The sequence below is a fragment of the Pan paniscus genome, chromosome 4 (genome assembly GCF_029289425.2).
Source record: "Pan paniscus chromosome 4, NHGRI_mPanPan1-v2.0_pri, whole genome shotgun sequence".
NCBI lineage: Eukaryota > Metazoa > Chordata > Mammalia > Primates > Hominidae > Pan > Pan paniscus.
Genome location: NC_073253.2, coordinates 12,163,774 through 12,172,105, shown reverse-complemented (window position 1 = coordinate 12,172,105; position 8,332 = coordinate 12,163,774).

The window sequence follows — 8,332 nt, the reverse complement described above, 5'->3', positions numbered from 1 at the left end:
AAATTAGAGAAACAAAGTTCTGATAAAATTTTATCAGGAAATACATGTAATATAAGTTTCAAGTAAGAGGCCTATGAATTACCTGTTGTTAAATTTTTGTTGGGAGGTAGAATAGAGTTTAACTTTTTTTTTTTTTTTAACACAGGGTCTCACCATGTCAGCCAGGCTGGAGTGTAGTGGTGTGATCTTGGCTCACTGCAGTCTCAAATTCATAGGCTCAAGCAATTCTCCCACCTCAGCCTCCTGGGTGCCTGGGACTACAGGCACATGCCACCATGCCAAGCTAATTTTTTGTATCTTTTTGTAGATATGGGGTCTCACTAGGTTGCCCAGGCTGATCTTGAACTCCCAGGCTCAAGATTTTAGCTTTAAATAAAGGGAACTGAATTAAATAAACACAATTTGGTTGTGATTGACTATTCATGATTTAGAGCAACAATTATTGTAAATTCATTTATTAAAGTTGAAATTTAAATTCATTTCCATGTCTTTAGTATACTGAAGAATAAACAATATAGGTAAATAAGAGTGATTTATGCTTAATGAAAAACAATACTAAGTCATATAAAAAGAGTAAGAACTATGAAACTTGGGTTTAATGAATAGATGTCAACCTGAACAGAGGTCTCTTAATAATTTGTACAAAGTCGTGAATTTTTAAGAATAAAATTAAAACTAATTTGTTCAAAAAGTAATTTAGGGGTATTTAATTATGTTCAGCCAAAATTTCCAGAGAAGAACACAGAGCTGCAAGATGGTAACAAATAATGAAAAGCAAAGTGACCAGAGGGCTTGAATTTTCTGTGCAGCTGAGGATGGCAGTGCTGAGTCACAATAAGGAAGACTCCAAATGAAGTTCCAGGTGGTGTCAGAGGTATTATTGGCACAGCAGACCGTAATTGGTGCTTCAGCTTCTCGTTCCATGATACTAAGATGAAGGCAGCTTTCCAGGCAGGTGGGGAATCTGCTGGTGTCTCCGATACTCGCCTTTGAATAAAATTAGCAGCAGCTTGCAGTAGTTAGAAAGGCCAATCTTCTCTTGTAGGCACTGAAGGAAATTTCCCTGAACAGATTGAACCAAGTGGGAAGCAACTGATTCCAGGAACACCCACGTTCCCAAGGCCTGGGCGTGGCCAGTGCAGCTCTGGTACATGGATCCCAGTTCAGAATCCACAGCCTCCTAACCTGGATTTATTATACCATTGTTTTAACCTAAGGAAGGACTTTGTATTTCTCTCCATTGAATTTCATCTTGTTAATTTTAGACCACTGCGCTATCTCCTGAAATATGTTTTGAGACTTTATGCTGTCTTTCAATTCTTCAACTTTCTTTTCCCAAACTGATATCATGTGCCTCCTTTTAAATGTAGAGGCTTAAAATACAAAGCCAGGAAATGCTACTTACAAATCACTGAGTCCTCTTTTCAGGTTGATATTTATCCATTAAACAACCTGCCTATCCATTGCACTGCAAAATCATCCTGCTTTCTTATTTTACATTCTTTTTTGTCTTCGTTTTGCAAAATATTGTATTTATACATCCTGCAAAAATAAAGCTAGAAATGTCCCAGAAAAGTATCTTGATCTCTACTACAGCAGGGACTCTGTTACAAAAGCAGATGGGAATCTTTGATGTTGCATATTGTTAAGAGAGAAACTTGGGACTATAACACCCACACCCCCCTCTACCTCTGCAACGAGGAAGGTGTTGAGAGACCAAATAATTACTTGGGAAAGTCCAACTTGACAATTACATAAAGTTTATTAGGACTTACATACAGGGCGCTCCTGGATAACAGCAGGGCAGCGCTAGAGATCTATGCTGCCTCTTGTCTGTAAAGTACTTTTAAGCTGATTTTCTGGCTCTTTGCCTACTGTGTTTAAGTGATGAGACTGGTTTTCTTGGTAGGTTCTCATATACTCCAGGGATGTTTAAGTTCTCAGGAACACTTGCTCCTCTGCTGGGCATCCGGGTCTTGTCTCAATGCCTGGCCTTTGGGTTCAAGCAGTGGGTATACATCCTAAGTAACCTGGTAGGGGACCCATCACACTACACATGTGTGTGCATGCAGGGAAGGGAATCCTGAAAGCAGAAGCACTCAAATGGCCTGTATAGATAGATGCTTGCTTGGTGATAGCTAAATGTTCAAAGACTAGGGTCATTTAATACAGGTCAAGAGACACTGCAATGACACCTGAGGCTATCATGGTGTCACAGTAGATTAACATCTATATTATTGGTCTGAGTTATCAATGAAAGGTTTACTTCAGTTTCCCATGCTCTGCTTCATAATGAGACCTTCAAAATCACTTTCCATAAAGTAGATTAAGTTCTTCAGGATCTCAACATGTATTGCAAACTCTCCCCTAAAACTGTGGTGATGATGTGAATTTCACTGGCATCTCTCCCTTCTAACCAACACTGAATATTACAAGTGAAGAAGACTTTGCAAATTTGATAGAGGAATATTGATATTTCAAAGCTATTTTAATTACATCTATCATTACTATTATTTATTTCCATAATTATATTTTGCATATTTTATCTTTATATAGTTTATGTTTATATTTATGTATTATAAATCTTCCAGAACCACATGCATGATAATTTTAAAATTAAATCAAAGTACAGCTATTCATAAGTTAAAAAGAGTAAAATAAGAACATCCATTTACTCACCAATCAGCTTAGTGATTGAGATCTGACAAAGGTTCCTGAATCTCCATTACAAACCAGCAGTCCCCACGTGAGATCACCGTGGTGGCACACACTGACTTTTCAAGGGTACCATTCAGTTTAAAGAAGTCACTTTTCAAATGATCAACATCAAATATGTTTTTTTCTGTAAAGTTTATTTTCTCAGCAACATATTGTGATATAAGAGCATAATTACCTTCCCTACTCCCCTCTCAAAATTTCCCCGTTTTCCAACTTCACAAAGGAAAGGCATTTCACTCATACAGTCTTCATCTTGCTGTTGGGATTGTTCACTGCTCTTCACTGACGGTTCTGGCGTGAGTCAAGTGACAATCCATGTATGTTAATTTCTGAACTCTATCTTACTCCTTTGTCTTTTTTCTATCCTTGTGCAAATATCACATTGTCTTAATTACTGTAGATTTATATAATAAGTTTTGCATCCAGTAGTGTATATCCTAGAAATTTATTCTTCAAATCCGAGATTGACTTGGTTATCCTGGGCATGTTTCACTCCTGTACAAATATTAGAATCAACATATCAATGTTTAAAAACACCATGGATTTTTATGAGTGTTGCACTGAATGTATCGATACATTTATGAAGAATTTTATCTGAACAATTTTGAGTCTTCTAATTCGTAACTATGAATATCTTTACATTTATGTAGAAATTATTTGGTCATTCTCAGCAAATTTTATACTTTTCATTGTTAAGATCTTGCCTATCCTTGTTAGATGCAATATAGGTATTTAATATTTTTTGTGAATGGTGTTCGTTAAAAATTGTGTTTTGTTTTCCAATATTTTGCTGCGAGTTTATCCAAATACAATGGACACGTCTTGAATATGAATCCAGTGTTCTTGATGAATTCACATATTGAATTTGATAGCAGACTCTTAGATTTTGTACACATACAATCTCTTCTGTATCTATTTCTTATTATTGCTATGATAAATTACCCATAACTCCCTAACTTAGTGGCTTCAAACAACACATATTCATTATCTTACAATTTGGAAGATCAGAAATACGAGATGGTTTGCACTGGGCTAAAGCCAAGATGTTGGCAGGACGCTGCTTCTTTGTGGAGACTCTAGTGGAAAATTTATTTTCCTTGCCTTTCCAGCTTCTGGGGGCCACTTTCATTCGTTGGCTGAGGTCCGTTCCTCCTCTTATCTTCAAAGCCAGCACCATAAGAACTTCCACCTCTTTCTCGCTCTCGCTCTTCTGCCTCCCTCTCCACTTACAGTGACCCTTGTGGTCACACTGGCCCACCTGGACAATCCATGATAAACCCCCCATCTCAAAATCCTTAATTTAATCACATCTTAAAAGTCCCTTTTGCCATATAAGGAACATATTTTTATCTTACAACAATTCGGATTTAGAGATCTTTGGGGGAGAATCATCCTGTTCTCCATGTTTTCTATTTCTATAATCTTTATTTCTCTTTATTGCCTCATTTCACTGGCCAGCATGTACAGTAAAATGTTGAAAAGAAGTGGTGATAGTAGACATCTTTGTCTTATTTTCTAGAACTCAGAGGAAAGTCTACAGGTGTTTTTTTTTTCCAGTTAACCATCAGATTAGTGGTGTTTCCTTCTAATCCTAGTTTGCTAAATTGCTTTTTCTTTCTTTACCTTAGATGGGTATTGGATGTTATTAAAAGCTTTTCTCTGAAACTGTGATTTTTCTCCTTTATTCTGTTAATGTGGTGAATATGGCCGTTGATATTCAGATGTTTAGAAAAGCTTTACTTTCCTAAGATAAACTTCACTTGTTTATAATGTATTTTTAAAATGTATCTGTTAACTCAATTGGAAGTTAATTATTTCCTTTAGGAGTTTGTATTTACATTTATGAGATAAAACTCATGTTTTTGCTTTTCTGTAAAGTCCACGTTAGACTTTGGTGTCAAGTTTATGGTGGCCTCATACTATGAGTGCAAAAGTGCTCTCCTTTTTTTTCTCTTCTCTGGTAAATTTGTATAAGACCAGAATAATTTTCTTCCTTAAGTATTTGAAAGATAATTTACTATTAAAACTACCTTGTCTTGAGTTTCTTTGTAAACAGATTTTGAATTATGGATCCAATTTATGTTGTATATATATATATTTATATTATATATATATATGCCTCATATTTTCTACTGCTTTTGGAATGAGTGCTTAAATTTAATTTCAAAATTAAATCAATCAACTAAACAACAAACACAATTTATATTTTAATTTAAATATTAATTTACAATTGAAGTACTGAAGTAGTCTTTGTCAAGATAGGGTTTGTATTTATCATCTATTGCTTTGTAACAAATTTCACCTGAACTTTGTTACTTAAAACACCTATTATTGGCTGGGCGTGGTGGCTCATGACTGTAATCCCAGCACTTTGGGAGGCCGAGGTGGGTGGATCACCAGAAGCCAGGAGTTCGAGACCAGCCTGGCCAACATAGGGAAACCCCGTCTCTACTAAAAATACAAAAATTAGCCTGGCATGGTGGTGTGTGCCTATAATCCCAGCTACTCAGGAAGCTGAGGTAGGAGAATCGCTTGAATCCGCGAGGTGGAGTTTGCAGTGAGCTCATATCGCACCACTGCACTCCATCCTGGATAACAAGGCAAGATTCCAACTCAAAAAACAAAATAAAATAAAAACACCTGTTATTTTACAGTTTCTGTGGTTCAGGGATTCCAGTGTGGCTTAGCTTGACCCACTGATTCAAGGTCTCTCACAAGTTTCAGTCAAGTTGCTGGCCAGGGCTGCAGTCAACTATGTCTTGGTTTTGGAAGGATTCTCTTCCGGGTTTACGTGTGTGTGTGTGTGTGTGTGTGTGTGTGTGTGTGTGGTGTGGCAAGATGCAGTTCCACATGGGCTCTTTGATGAGAGCCTCAGTTGCTCACTGGCTGTTGGTCAGACGCCACCCTCAATTCCTTGCCATGTGGGTTTCTCCATGGAGCAGCTCACAACATGGCAGGATGTTTAATCAGAACGATCAAGCTAGACGAACCAGAAAGAAATAATTGAAGCAATAGATGCTACAGTCTTTCACAAATGAATTTCAGGTTTAAAATTCCAATCCAGTTTTCTATGGATATTTATAATTTCTGCAGATATATGGATGTATTCAGTAAAAGTAAGTTGCTAGGTCCAGCCTAAACTCAAGAAGAGGGACTCACACAATGGTGTGTATAATCAGGAGGTAAAGAACATGGTGTTTATAATCAGACTTTTTGTCTGGTTACTATATGAATTACTGCAAGAAGGCTGTTAAAATCTCTTACAATGCGTGATTGTCTGGGTCTCCCTTTAATTCTATTAATTTTTGCTTCATGTATTTTGAGGCTCTGGGATGTGCATTTTAAATTGTTATTTCTTCTTGATAATTTAACCCTTTTATCGTTATGACATGTTCCTCTTTATCTAATTACATTATCTGCATCTCGAAGTTGATTTTATCTGACGTTAATATAAACACTCTTGCTTTCTTTGGCTTAGTTTTGTAGGGTAGATCTTTTTCTATCCTTTACTTTCAATAACTGTGCTTTTGTTTTTGGCCTCTGGTAGGATCTTGCTTTTTATTCACTCTGTCAATATCTGCCCTTTAATTGAAGTAGTTAAGCCATTACTGTTTAATATAATTATTAATATAAATGAATTTATGTCTACCATTTTATTTCATTTTTCTGTTTGTCCCTTCTGCATTTCTTCCTCTGTGTCCTCTTGTCTGCCTTGTTATGGATTACTCGAGTATATTTAATATTCTATTTCAATTTGTCTGTTGGTTTTCTGGCTACATGTCTTTGTATTATTTTTATTATTGGTTAGTAGAGTTAATAATGTACCACTTCAATTATTATACAGAACCCTTGCAACCATATAAGTCCCTTTACCCTACCCTACCACTAACTATCACCAACTGACATTTTGTTACAGTTTCTAAATGTGTTATTTCAATGAATATCAAAAGCCACATTGGAAAATGTTAAAATTTTAACATTTAACAGTAATATATATGTAACTGACTTGAAGAGGAAAACATAGTCTTTTATATTGACCCAGATATTTACTATTTCTGTTGCTCTTTTTTAATTTCTAAAGTTCCAAGTTTTCCTCTGCTCTCTTCCTATCAGCCTGATGAACTTCCTTTTACATTTCTGTTAGAACAAGACGGCTAGCAATGAATTCCTTTTTCTTTCACTTATATTCTTTTTTCCTGCATTTAAAAGATTTTGTTTCACTGTTTCCTGGCCTCCATAAATTCTTTTGAGTTACCAATGTATGTAACAATTGTATTTCTGTGTGTAATGTGTCTTTTTTCTCTAGCTGCTTTCAAGAATTACTTTTTCAATCTTTGGTTGTCAACAACTTCATTGTGATAGATTTTTTTTCTTTGTACAACCTGGTTATTTTTTCTTCCTTTTTAAAATTATATTTGTCAATTTTCTGATAATATCTTGAAAAGGCACTGGATTTCATTTATTATCCATCAAAAAGTATTGAGTTTTATGTTGGCAACAAAGTACTAATGGAATAAATTGAGCTATTAAGTCCTGGTTTTACACTCTCTTCAAAGAGATCTATCACATTTCCCGCCCCCCGCCCCCCCATATTTCTAGGTTGTAGACCTCAATCCTAAAGTGCGCTTATCTTTACTCTTTTCATTAGTTTGCTAGGGTTGCCATAACAAAACGACACAGAGTGAGTGCTTAAACAGCAGAGAATTATTGTCTCACTGTTCTTGAGGCTAGAAGTCCAAGATCAAGATGCTGGCAGGGTAGGTTTCTCTTAGGTCTCTCCCCTTGGCTTGCAGAGGACCACCTTCTTGCATCTTCATGTGGCCTTTCCTCTGTGCACAGGCATCCCTGGTGTCTTCCTTTCTTATAAGGACACAAGTTGTACTGGATTACGGCCCTTTTTCTTTCTTTTCTTTTTCTTTCCTTTTTTTTTTTTTGAGATGGAGTCTCACTCTGTCACCCAGGCTGGAGTGCAACGGCGTGATCTTGGCTCACTGCAACATTCACCTCCTGGTTCAAGCAATTCTCCTGCCTCAGCCTCCAAGCAATTCTCCTGCCTCAGCCTCCCGAGTAGTTGGGATTACAGGCGCCCGCCACCATGCCAGGCTAATTTTTGTATTTTTAGTAGAGATGGGGTTTCACCACATTGGCCAGGCTGGTCTCAAACTCCTGATCTCAGGTGATCCACCCACCTTGGCCTCCCAAACTGCTAGGATTACAGGTGTGAGCCACCACACCTGGCCTAGGGCCCATATTTATGACCTCATTTAACCTTAATTATGTCTTTAAAGGCCCCATCTCCAAATATAGGCGCACTGGGAGTTAGGGTTTCAACATATGAATTAGGAGGGGAACATGATTCAATTTATAACACCTATATCTGATGGCGTGTCTGACATCTCAACTCCATCTTTGACTTGTTCTAAACATTCTTCACTTTAGTCGGGCCTGACCACCAAAATCCATACCACTGAAGAAGCTGCGAAATCTTTCCTCAGTTCTTTGCTTCCCAGCAGTTCTCTATCTAGCTTCTTGGAGTCTTGTTCTACTCTCATGAATCCACAATTTCATCAAGTTACTCAAGGCTCAAGGGGGATTTTATTTATTTATTTATTTA